Source organism: Lissotriton vulgaris, chromosome 8, assembly GCF_964263255.1.
Source record: "Lissotriton vulgaris chromosome 8, aLisVul1.2, whole genome shotgun sequence".
NCBI classification, from domain to species: Eukaryota; Metazoa; Chordata; class Amphibia; order Caudata; family Salamandridae; genus Lissotriton; species Lissotriton vulgaris.
The window spans coordinates 83583707-83597705 of NC_141696.1; positions in this window are offsets into that span (position 1 = coordinate 83583707).

Here is a 13999-nt window from a genome sequence, read left to right on the forward strand (position 1 = left end):
TTGTATGGAGGTTAGAAGGGTTTGCCAGCATTGCCCTGGTCTTCGTTTACACTTTCCATGTGCTGCACAGACAGGCAGACAGAGGCGCAGTCGTTGTACCAAAGGTGCCATTATGGGCCTTAAAACAAGCAATCAAAGTCGGACGGTATCCCCTGTTTTAGTAAAACAAATATTCAGTGTTTGTATGTAGAGGGTACCTCAGGGCCCCCGGTATCTCTGCACCTGCTGCACTATGGCTAGCTATGACCTGCAGAGACCCCTCAACCCCCTCAGTATAGAAAAGGTACTTCGCTGCAGGGCTGTCATCAGGCCGGGGGGATCTGTCCGGGGGTCTCTGCTTGAGTCACCGGATGCGAGAGATGACTTCCGATGCCCCTTGATGTGACCAGGTCTGCCGGGTCCTGCTGCCTCTGCTACCGGCCGCTGGCTCCCCGCCCGCCCCAGCCCGGCCTGCACCCGTGTCTGCCTTGCATGGCCAGCGGCTTCGGTAAGTACTAGGACCGACGCCTAAACAGCCTAGATTAACTCACTTTATTACCGCGATGGAAGGTGTGAACAGGCCTCTATTTTTCACACTGTTCTTTCACTCTGGGATATGGACACGCTGGATGTTTACAATATCAAACAGGCATTTGCAATGCAATAGGTCTCACATTTTCGCGAGTTTAAGCAATTGGCATTGTAAAGGACAATGCCTTTTATTTATGTTTCAAAAATTCAAAACATACATACAAGGCAATGTCCTTCACAATGCCAATTTCTCAAACTTGCGTAAATGCGAGACCTGTTGCATTGCAAAAGCTTTTTTTTTTAATATGGTCACAGGTGGCCTCCAGTGGGACGGAAAAAGGCAGGACATGGCTGACCATAAAGGGAGACTAAGGAGAGCTTTGAGAAGAGAGCCGTTCCTCCCAAAGGTGCTATTGCTTATTAGAAGAATTTAATTGTGCTCTCCCTGTTATCCAACACTGATTGCCCCCCTCCTCCGATGCTTTTGGCTTCAGTTCTTGTTCACACAGTCAGTGTGTAGATCATAGGAGGGCGGTTCAAAGCGGGAGACCGTGCACTCCTTTCTTCACGAAGGAATGGCTTGGAGTAGAGCAGAGGTATTCAAACTTTTCCAGGTTGAGCCCCCCCAGCTGAATTCCCCTAGATGTTGGGCCCCCCCCACCACCCAACCGAAACCTCGGGAATCCGGCACACCACATGATCGACTGCAACGCGCACACCACGGGCCATATCCGGCAAACAATGCTCAACACAACAAGAGTCCCTAGCAAACTGCAGGCCTGTGAGTGGGTGTGGCGAAACGACAGAGGCGTACCACACAGCTCTAAACACAATCCTCCATGGCAAAGGAAGTCATCACAACCCTCCCCATCCATCATGTACACCTTGTCATCCACCAACTCCCCCACCATTCATTCCTTCCCTCCATCTGTGCCCCATCCAGATTCAAACCCCTTCAACCACTTGCAAACCCATCCAGCATCCATCCCTCCATCCATCATCTCACCCATCCATCCCTCCATCCACCCCCTCACCCATCCATCCCGTCACCCCATCCATCCCCTCACCAATCCATCCACTCTTCCACCCATCCATCCACCCACTCATCGATCCAACCACTCACCCCTTCACCCAAGCTATCCTCCCACTCATCCATCCACTCCTCCATTCATTCATCCATCCACTCCTCATTCATCCATCCATCCACTCCTCTATTCATCCATCCACTCTTCCACCCATCCACTCACTCACTCATCCATCCAACCACCCACCCTCTCACCCATCCAGCCATCCCCCCACCCACTCATCCATCCACCCAGTCACTCATCCGTCCACCCACTCAACCCCCCACTCATCCATCCACCCACCCATCCATCCCTCCCGCTCTCCACCCTCCCCCCACTCATGCATGCACTCTCTGACCCATCCATCTCCATGCTCCTCACCTATCTATGCACACACCTGCCCATCCACTCTGCCAATCATTCATCCATGTCCTCACTCATCCATTCATCCATCCTCCCCCTTTCTCTCCATTCCCCCCCTCACCCAGCCACCCATCCCTCCATCCACCCTTCACCCATCCACCCACTCATCCATCCACTCATCCACTCATGAATCCATCCATTGACCTCTCACTCACCCCTTCACTCCTCCATCCATCCCCCCGTCCATCCACCCTCCTCAATCACCCATCCATTCCCACATCCACCCCTTCACTCATCCATCCATCCATTCATTCACCCCTTCACCCATCAATACATCAATACATCCATCCATCACCTCTTTCATCCATCCACCGACTCGTCCACCATCCACCCCCCCTTCGATCCATCCACCATTTCACTGATCCATCCATCCCTCCACCCATCCATCTACCCTTCCAACCATACACACATCCATCCATTCCCATCCATCCCTCCACTCATGCATCCATCCTCTCTCCCACCATCCATCCACCCCTTCACCTATCCATCCATCCCCTCACTCATCCATCCACCCCCCACCCATACATCCACCATGTCACCCACACATCCACCATTCCACCCATCACTCCACCCATACATCCACCACTCCACCCATACATCTATTCACCCACATGGCAACATAACGGACGTCTGGTGGCCGGCTCCACCCGACATCCCTCGCTCTCCCTCTAGCTGCCTCTGTCTCCCTCGCTCTCCTTATGTCTCCCTCGCTATGCCTCCCTCGCTCTCCCTCTGTTTCCCTCGCTCTCCCTCTGTCTCCCTCGCTCTCTCTCACTCTGCCTCCCTCGCTCTCGCTCTGTCTACCTCACTCTCCCTCACTCTGCCTGCCTCGCTCTCCCTCTGTCTGCCTGTCTCCCTCCCTCACTCTCCCTCTGTCTGCCTGTCTCCCTCCCCCGCTCTCCCTCTGTCTGCATGTCTCCCTCCCTCACTCTCCCTCGCTCTCCCTTTCTGCCTCTGTCTCCCTTGGTCTCCCTCTGTCTGCCTCTGTCTCCCTCCCTCGCTCTCCCTCTGTCTGCCTGTCTCCCTCCCTCGCTCTCCCTCTAACTGCCTCTGTCTCCCTCGCTCTCCCTATGTCTCCATCGCTATGCCTCCCTCGCTCTCCCTCTGTCTCCATCACTCTCCCTCTGTCTCCATCGCTCTCCCTCTGTCTCCCTCGCTCTCCCTCTGTCTCCCTCGCTCTCCCTCGCTCTCCCTCACTCTGCCTCACTCGCTCTCCCTCTGTCTGCCTGTCTCCCTCCCTCGCTCTCCTTCTGTCTGCATGTCTCCCTCCCTCACTCTCCCTCGCTCTCCCTGTCAGCCTCAGTCTCCCTCTCTCTCCCTCACGCTGCCTCCCTCGCTCTCGCTCTGTCAGCCTCTGTCTCCCTCCCTCGCTCCCCCTCACTCTGCCTCCCTCGCTCTCCCTCTGTCTGCCTGTCTCCCTCCTCAGCAGCCAATGGCCAACACTTATAGGATATGTAGTGCTCTTCCATTCCAACCTGCTTCACACGCAATGTATCATACTCTATTGCCAATACTTAGCAAATTTTTTTGTGTTGTAATTCTTTGTTGAGAACAAAATCATGTTACATAGCAATTTTGTATGTTTTTTTTACTAAATTATTTTGGAAATACAAATCGAAGCATGATTGTGGCCATTCATGTTAAGGTGCATCTAAAGACAAATACATATCCAGGAGAGTGAAGGCGTGAAAATAAAAAATATCATGGACGTATAAAGCAGCCACTTGTAATGAAACCAGTGTTCAACTGGTAACACGCACAAGCTAACTCTAGAGTTATATACATATACTCCGCCATTCTACCATCGTTTTTAAAGCCGCCAAAGTGAACATTTCATATGTTAGTGATTATTATAAAGAATCCTTTGATATGGGTCCAAATGAACTTCTAATTGCAGCTCTGTCTGTCTGTCTCTGTCTCCTTCCTCCCTCCCTCTCATCTCACCATGCCTGTGTGTGCCCGGGCTGACACAGCTTCTGGGCACACACACACTGAGCCAGGCAGCCGCACCCGAGCACTTCACACCTCTTTAAGAGGCCATTCGCATGCTAATGAGCTTTGTTCAGCTCTTAGGCCCCTGCAGCCCCACTCGGACGGAAATCGCCTGCCCTCACAGAGTCTCTACAAAGGGAAGATCGGAGTGGAGCTGCGCCCCCCCTGGGATGGTGCGGCGCCCCCCCAGGGGGGCGCGCCCCACAGTTTGAAGAACCCTGGAGTAGAGGAACTTGGTGTCTCTGCAGGGGGATATCATTGGGAATCTCTTCTGGGAATATTGGAATCTTGGAAACGGCTTTCATGAGGTGTTTTTACCGTGCTCTTGTTTATCAAATAATCCGAGCCCTGTTGGTGGAAAAATGGCGATAGAAGATTGGTCCCGAGACCTCCTGCTTGCTTGAATTGTAAGTTTAATGAGAGAACGTGTGACCATAGCGGTTAGGGTGCAGCCGCGGCCCGTGGAGGGAGTTGCGGTGGGGTAGAAAGGCAGGGCAGGGGAGGGGCAGGGTGGGGGTGCTAAAAACCGGAATATGGATATTTGGAGGTAAGTAAACAATTTAATTAATAAAATAAATTTTGTAGCGCGGGCTACATTGGATTTTGCGGTGCAGGGCACGCAATGAAATTCGTTTTATTTATTAAATTGTTTATTTACCTCCAAATATCCATATTCCGTTTTTCAGCACCCCCCACCATGCCCCTCCCCCGCCCCGCCTTTCTGTCCCATAGCAACTCCCTCCACGGGCCATGGCTGTTAGGGTGACCAACTGTCCGTAAATTTCACGGACCCTCCGTCATTTTAGTATGATGTCTGTAAGACGTCCGTAATTTGGGGATCTCAAATTACGGATGCCTTACAGACATCATACTAAAATCGAAATAGGAAATTTCAGTAAGGAATGCTGTTTCCCATGCGAGAGGGCCCAGTGAGTTTAAAAGATTTCACTCGGGCCTCTCGCTCCTATCTTTTAATCTGTAGAGGATGCTGCCTGCAGCCGCCCCTCCCGGACCTTGCACAGACTGTGGACTGGCCCATTGTCATTCTGAGACTGCAGCTGATTAGCACTTTAGAATGACAATGTTCCAATTGTAGTGACAGCATGTGGGATGCCTTCTCCTGCATATAACTAGTGCAAAGCATTCTACATTTGTCTTGGTGCCATCCTGGAGAAAATAAAAATAAAATAGCTAACAGCGTTTTCACTGTACATTTAAAAAACAGATTTCAACATACAAATAAAAAGTACTATGTTTTAATGTTTATTGTTACTAGCACAAATCTTGATTGTAGAAAGGGCCGGATGTCGCTTTGCAAAGCTGCGTGCATACTGAAAAACTGTGAAGTGCACGATTGGCTTAACCTTATATAAACTTATTTTGTCTTGTATTTATTTTGGTTGTCTATTTACTTACATATTATTGTGCCACCTCCTCTGATATGTCTGTAAAACGTATGTTTTGTCCCAAATTTTTGTCCTGAATTTTGACCTTCTGTCCTGAATTCATGTCCTGAATTTTGACGCTTTGTCTTGAATTTTTATACTGACCGTCCTGAATTTGCACCCATGCCAGTTGGTAACTCTAATAGGGGTGGTGGAGGCGAAGTGACCCCTCTTTTGCTACAGACCCAGGTTTGCCCTTTTGTTGGGCTTTTCGTAGAAATAAGCTTCTGTATTCCATGTTTCTTCATCCCTGGACCTCACCCTATTGCTGATTGTTACTGTTCTTGCAGGAACCCCTCTATTTCTATGCTTCTTGTAACAGCAAATGCTCAGCACTGAATGAGTGCCAGAGTAAAACTAGCCATATCCTGCCACCAAGCACCTTCAATCCTGCAACTCTACTCATTTAAATTAAGGAGAAGCAGCAATCTGATTTTAGTCGAGCTGCGGCCGCCCGTCCTGTGAGTGCCGTGTGGCACATTGTGAAAGTTGCAAAGTTACAAAAAAAAACAGCTACCATTGTGAGAATAGCGTGTAGCATAGCGCCAGAGCTGCCGTCTTTGACCTGGGGATTTAGGGTTCGAATCTTGGTGTTGGCTCAACGACCTGTGATTATTTCCAAATAATATAATTTCCAAATACTGTAACTGCGCAACTCTTCTAATTTTTATTAAGGAAAATCAGCGATCCTGAAGCTGTTCTCATTTAAATTAAAGAAAAGCAACAATTTGATTTTTTGGTGCGCTGCGGCGGCTGGGCGTGAGTGTGGTGAAGCCTTACAACTATCGGGCTTTGATAATTGGCAGGATTTAAACAAATGAATACAGTGGAAAGCTATGTCAATTAAGATGCATTCCCATGCAGAAAATGAATTGAATAACATTGCATTTTAGCTAAATCACGTGCGCGGTGGGAGCGTGTGAGGCAGAGAGGAGATGCCATGCGCGTGCACATCACCTGTCTGTGCGCACATGGTTTGTCTCCCTTCGCGCACCAAATCGACAACAATAGTCTCGCCAAGGCGATGCAACGCATGCTCTGCGTTCGCTAGGCGAGACCTAAAAAACAAGTCCGTTCTTTATCCTTTTATGAAATTTTCCTTCTCTCACTCCTTATTTATCCCTTCCCCCTTCCCCCTTTTTTCCCTCCCCTCTCTTTTTTCCCTTTAAAAAACTTTAAAATAGTTGTCTCTTCTGTTTTTGAATACCAGCTATTTTATTGTCATGCTTCCTGTTTTTTCAGATTTTCTTCTCTGTTTTACTGGTCCACTGTAACGTAGTTAACTTGCAAATAAAGCATTTAAACTTAAAAAAAACCAAAAACCAAGTCCATGTCGCTGGACTCCGGTTTTTCATTTATTTAATTAGTGCATTCTGGGAGATGTGGTCTTGGCTCTCTTCAGGGACTGGAAAGCTGGTGTATTCCAGCAACCTACTCCCCTTAACCATGAAACATGTTTTATTACATACCTTGGTGGCATTTACGACATCCCATTCACACGTGTATCATGAAAATTGAACGTTACCAAACTCTTCCAAGAATACTACTGGAAAAATGCATCAGTTGCAGCTCTTTCGAGTACATTTAGAAACATTTAGACCATTTCTAATTACTTCAAGGCATTGGGCTTTCTGCGTGTGTCTGTAGTGTGCAGCTGTGCATGAGTGAGTTCATGATATGGCATTTGCTTTTTCATGGTCTTGTCTTCACAGGGTACCCATGCCCCTACATCCACCCCACCCACTTTTTAGGGGACTTAATAATAATAACAATGAATTTGTAGAGAGCTTGGTTACAACAGAACGGTGTCCCCACGCTCTGACACCTACACCAGTGAAGAAGAGAAGCACAGAATCAAGCAAAATAGAGGAGTTAACAAGGGTTGTGAAACAGCCAGGTTGTCAGCTTACTTCTGAACTCTGTCTCTGATGTTCATTAGGAAGAGAGTTCCACATTTTAGCAGCCAGCAAGAATAAAGCAAGCTCCCAAACTGGCTTTCATTCTCTCCTATATTCTAAATAGTTTAGCATCAGATGATCTAAGTTCGCGACCTGGGATGTAAGCATGTATCATTGAATGCAGGTAACTAAGGCCTTGCTTGCGAAGGATGGGATGGCAGAAGCATATGGCTTTAAACTTAATTCTTTGGGACACTGGGAGCTAGTGTAACTGGATGAGAGCAGCTGATGCAGAGGATCTTTTGGGGACATTGAGCACAAGTCTCGCTGCTGCATTTTGGACTCTCTGAAGCGAGTTGATACTCCTCTTCCTGGTTCTGAGATACAGGATATTACACAATCCAATTGAAAGGTAATGAGAGCATGCACAATGGTTTTGCGGGATTTGATTGATGTCAAGTCTAAGATTTTTCCTAGGGTTTTGAGAGTGCCAAAGCACTTACCCGCAACATTTCTAATCTGATCTTCAAAGGAGAGTTTGGAATCAAACCAGACTCCTAGATTTTTCACTTCCTGTTTGTGTTCCGGGGGCTGGCCAAGGGATGCACGCCACCAAGCCGAAGTCCAGATCAAAGGTGTCTTGGTACTAACAGGAGTTCTGTTTTATTTGCATTTAATTTCAAACAGCTGTCCGTCATCCAAGTGGCGACTTCACCCAGACAAGATTTAAAGCAATCTACTGAGGTGATGATAGGTTCTGAGAGATTCACAATAAGTTGGGTGTCGTCAACATACAACACCACCTGAACGTTGTATTTTTTAATGATCTCATGTAGATATTAAACAATATTGGACTCAGGCTCGGACCTTAAGGAACTCCTAGAACTGAGACACAGTTTTCTGACACACATGGCTTTTGAGTGACCTGGAAGGTTTGATCCTGGAGAAAAGATTTAAACTATTTGAGCACTTTACCGCCTATCCCACATTCTTGGAGCCTATGAATTAGGATCTTGTGGGATAAGGTGTCAAAGGCAGCACTTAGGTCGAGCAATATAGGGGCAGCAGTCTGGCCTTTGTCCGCATTCTGTCTGAGAACTTCCTCGGACAGGAGTAGAGCCAACTCAGTAGAATATTGAGCCCTGAAGCCAGATTAAGAAGAATGAAGCACCACTTTAGATTCAATGTAGACTGTCAGATGATTGTTAACATGTTTCTCTAAACTTTTTGCCCAGAAAGCAATAAAGATATGAGTTGAGATTCTCTAAGACAGAAGGAGCTAGTGATAGGTTTTTCCGAATGGTGATCACCAGTGCATGTTTCCATTGCTTCGGTAGTAAGCATAGGTTGAAAGATTTAATGATCAGTTCAGATAGATGGGGGAGAATCGCAGTGATGCAGAAGCATTGAATGTTGGGTGTGGCAGAGTCAAGGGGTGAGCCTGACTTAATGGTCAGAAAGACAGCTTTAATTTCATCCAAAGAGGGGATGTCTAAATTGATCATATCTCCCCACTGTTCACTGGTCGCTGGATAGTTTTCCTTCTTTGCTGCCACAGGTAAGGCTTCATAAATCTTCATGAATTTATGGAAAAAAGGCAGCTGTGTTATTGCAATTTTCTGTAGAAGGAGTAGCATCAATTGATACTTGTTCTGGAGATGAAAGAGATTTAAGTAAGGAGAATGATTCTTTAGTGGGTTGGCTGGCTGAGCCAATTTTCAAGGCATAATATTCTTTGCATACAGATCTAATGAACTTATGATAGTTTTTCAGAGCTTCTTTAAGTCGAGAGTGACTGATCGTATTACAATCTTTCCTCCATTAGGGATGCCTTCCAATTTCTAGCCTGGAAAGGTGTTTGCTCCTTCGCTTGGCAGATGTAAATCTCCTAACATTTCTAGGGTGAGTGTGGACCAACAAATGTTGTGTTTCCCAATTTTTCAATGTATATTGGACACAAAATTACCAGTCCCAATGGTTGTAGTAGGATTTGCCATTGAGTAACATTACACCTTTTTGAGATTATATTAACATATCACTAAATATATTTATGAACGCAATTTTCACCTTTTGTAAATTATAAATCAGCATTCATTGTTCCTATCTCCAAAGAATGAGTTGACCTAGCATGAATCAGCACTTGCGACCTATAGAGCACTGCAGCAGGTGCACTGACTAACAAAGATATCTTTTTTTCAAATACATATTTCTTTAAGTTTCTAATGCACTTAATAACTCTGGCAACACTTTCCTTAAGTACTACATATTTACAGCGTCCTTTTTAGTGAAAGACTGGCATGTAGAGTAGTAAGAGTATTTTCTGGTGACAAAATAACTTTCCATTTCACTAACAACTCTTACTCATCATACAATAGTGACAAGTATTTAAATTAAAAAATGAAATTGCTGCTATTTACTCTATTTGCCTTAGGCTTCTAACACTGTCATTATGTTTCCTGGCGATGCTACACAGGTTAGTCCAAATGCTCACCTAGAATCGAACAAAGCACATGCACCCAACACATCTCAGGCAAGCTGCTCCGGGGCACTCTGCAGTATCACAACCTTCTATAGAAACCACTACCAGAACTTTGTGCAAGCAGACAACATGTACCTGGGTGGTGACCTGCTCCCACCAGCACTATAAAAACTGAGGTCCATATTTAAAAGTCCTGTCTGCTGCCAGAAAGGCACATTTTGTGACATTACGGAGGCGGACAGGGATTAGATATACCTACAAGACCACGTAAGGCCACCTTGCTTGGCTATTTAAGGCCTTTTAGATGTGGGGGAAGGTGAGGCAGCACAAGTCACTGCCTTCCCTGAATCTGCACGAAAGAGTTGTTCCATTGGTGTTGGTGGGGGTTACCACACAACACCCATGGATCTTGACACTGCCCCTGATTAACAACCTGGTGCAGCGCCAAAACCTTGTGCCTCCCTAGAGAAGCCGTAACAAAGAGAAATTTTAAAATTATCTCCCCTTGTTCTTTCCTCTTTCAATGTGTGCTGCATTCGGCAGCACACATAGAAAGAGGAAACGTCTCTTGTGGTTGTTTTTGTGCAGGATGATGCCCCTTCTTGCACAAAAACAACCCAGCCAACAACACAGACACCCTTGCACCATGATTCAAAATGGCCTGCGTTGGTGCTCGGCTGCAGAACGTGTGCCTGCTGAAAGGACGGAATGCACTGTATCTTGTAAATAATGGTGCATTACTGTACTTTCCAATTAGCTTAGGGCAGCACAGCAAAATGATTTGCGACACTGCCCTACGCAATTTCCTTGTAAATATGCCCCCGAGGGCTACATTTACTAGATTTTGATGCAGGGCAGCATTGCATATCAATTTGCTGCACTGCCCTACATTAAAAGAAAAGGGCGGGAATATACCGTATCTATGAGATAGAACACATTCCTGTTGTCTCCCACTGCAGTGGCAGTGCCGGACTTGCTACCGGGCTTTCCTTCATAAACAATGCAAAACAAATGTTTTAAAAAGTATGCTTTAACGCTATTTGTTTAGCATTGTTCATTAAGACACACCGGCAGCTACCCAGCAATAAATTTAGCCCCTCAGCAGTGAACCTGGACCCCACCCTTCCACCCCAACAAAAAACTCCCGGTAGGCAGTCCGGCCCTGCGCACAGGTGCACAAATTGGTGCCTATCGCCAATGCAGGCACCTTTGCACAATGGTGCATGGGTGTCTATGTTGAAATCTGGTTGTTTTTGTGCCAGAAGGGGGATTTTCCTGCACAGAAACAATAGTTAAGCCACCCTTGGGGAGGTGCAGGGTTTTGACATATTCCCCGATTAATGGTGTGTTGTAAATCTGGGAATTTGTCAAATACCATTCTCTTCAAGTTGATGGTAACCATGTGCACAATTTGAAAAATGAACAAAAATGCATTTAAAAAAGTGCCATTTAGGGCACACATTCCCCTAGTGTATATGTGCATATTTGTATTTTTCGGGGTGCTTCGAGGGGCCTTAGGACACAAGGTACCGTTGGCTTTGCATTTCCTAATTGGTAAATTAGGTAATCGCAAATTAGCTAATGCAAAACCATTCGCACCTATGAGTAGTATTACCTAACAGTAATTACCTATTTAACAAACTGCTTTTGGGTAATACTAATGAATTGCTAAATCTTTGGTGATTTCTTACATACATAGAATATTGCGATTACCCATTCAGTGAAAATCGCTATTTGGTAATTGCAAAATGCTTTTTTGCGACATGTGGCCCCTCAAATTTAATTTTTCAGAGTGTTACAAAGTTGCTTTTGCTGGTGAACTTGTGTACTCATTTTTCAGTCCTACCAAAGTACATTTCAAGAGCAGAGCAATCATTTATTTTATCTTATTATGCAGCTATGGGCCACATGTATCATTATTAGGAATAGCAATTACCTGGGAATAGAAATTAGGTAATCACTATTCCTAATATATGAAACTTGTAGAGCTTCGTAGGGGGTCTCAAATCAACCTACTTCATGAATTTTAATGTGGTAGGCCGCTAATTATGACCCATTAGGAATCACTAAAATCACAGTGATGGTGGCCTGCTGGGGTCAGCAGCCCACCATGTGCGTTATTGCTTTTAAATAAAGCAATCATTTTTACATGCAGACTGTTTTTCTCAAAGGAAAAGGGGTTGCGTTTAATGGAGAAAAATGAAAAGTCTGCTTTTCATTTTTTAGGAGCACGCAGTAATCAGGGGGACTGCTCCCTGCTCTGAAAAAAATGTTTGCACTACCATTCACAAAGAAGATGGGGTCCCTTGGAGACTCCTTTCCATTTGCGAAGGTTTAATACCAACTTGAAGTTGGTGGTAAAATGTGAATGTTTTGCGACCACATTTCAGTTGCAAAAATGTTCAAATATCGCTGAGATTTGGTATAAGAAAGGGATGCACTAAACACGACCCTATCTAACACCGAATCGCAAACCCTGTTTGCGATTCAGTAATAGATTACTGAATCGCAAATATAGTTTGGTATATGGGAAAAGCCTTTTTTTCTGGTCGCAAACGGCCCAATTCTGCAAATTGAGCCATTTGCAACCTTACAAAAAGGTACATACATGTGGCCCTACATGAGGCGAGACCAATGCAAAGTTTCCATCTTGCAGTTATGCAGATTTGCAACAGGTCCAAGGGAATGCTTTTTTGTGATCCAAGAATGACCCAAAAAAGAGGGTTGGGGCTCTTTGCTGCTGCTATTTTTAGCCCTATGGTGTGAAAGCAGTGACTTGTGGGATGCAGCATTTTACGATGCAGGTGGAAACCAAGACAGTGCTGCTCTAAATACTGTAGCTGATGTCCCAGTAAGGATGATTTCCTATACTGCAGCTATCTCTTTTCTGTGCTCTGTATGGAATAAGGAAAGAGATATGCACTGGTTCCGCCTAAATTGTCACTAATGTGTGCCTGAGGGGCCCTTCAACCTGTACATGTGGTTGAGTATTTAGAGCTGTGTCTAGCACTTGAAGCTGTTATTGGGCTTGGCATGACTGACAGAAGTTTACTGCCTCTGCACTTGCTATTGATGCATCTCTGACATATGATAGCAGCGACCTAATTAGTATGGACTTCTCGATTGGAATAGGGGTTCAGAGCAGGAATATCGACATATAAATATCGAGGAACATAAATATCACTGCAAAAATATCATGGAAAAGAAATATCGACAACAGAAATATCGTGGACAAGAATATCGACTGACAGGTAAGTAATATTGATTACAAAAACATCGACGTATTAAATATCGTTTAAAAAAATATAGTTGACAAAAATATCGACTTATTAATAATTTTAGGTATGTTAGTGTTTATAATGAGAATTTTTTGTCATTTTATTATATGTTTTAAAATGTTAGTAGTTCTTTATTTATTTTAAGTTTAATTTAGTGTTTTTAGTCCGTAGCGAGTTTTGTGTTTATAGGGGAATAGGGTGGGAAGTAATTTAATTATATTAAATGTATTGAAAAATGAATGTGTTAATTGATTAATAAATAATAGTTTAATAATTAGCTGTTAATTAATTTCAATTAATAAATTCATAATTAATTATGTTAATTGTTTAAATAATTTCGGGTGTGTGTTGTGGTGTTTATATGTGTACATTGAGTAAAGGGTGGTAAGCAATTAATTTTTTTATTGATTAATTATTAAATATTTATAAATTTGTTTCCATTAATTCATCATTAATTATGTAATTACTTTTAGGTGTGTGCTGTGGATATTATAGTATTAATTAATGTGTAATTAATGATTTTTTACTATATTTGTAAAAAATAATATATGTAATTTTATATTAATTATGTTAATTTTGGACATTACATTTAATAAAAATGTTGATGTTTTTGAATTTTGTTGTAGGATCCAGCACTTTCCCTACTGTTGCACTCACTGGAGAGGGAAGAGTAATTGTTTCCCCTAGGCTATCCAGCACTTTCCCTAATGTTGCACTCACTGGAGTGGGAATAGTAATTTTTACCCCTAGGCTATCCATCTTTTTTACCTGCTGTTGCACTCACTGGAGTGGGAATAGTATTTTTACCCCTACGCTATCCAGCGCTTTTCCTACTGTTGCACTCACTGGAGTGGAAATAGTAATTTTTACCCCTACACTATCCAGTGCTTTACTAACTGTTGCACTCACT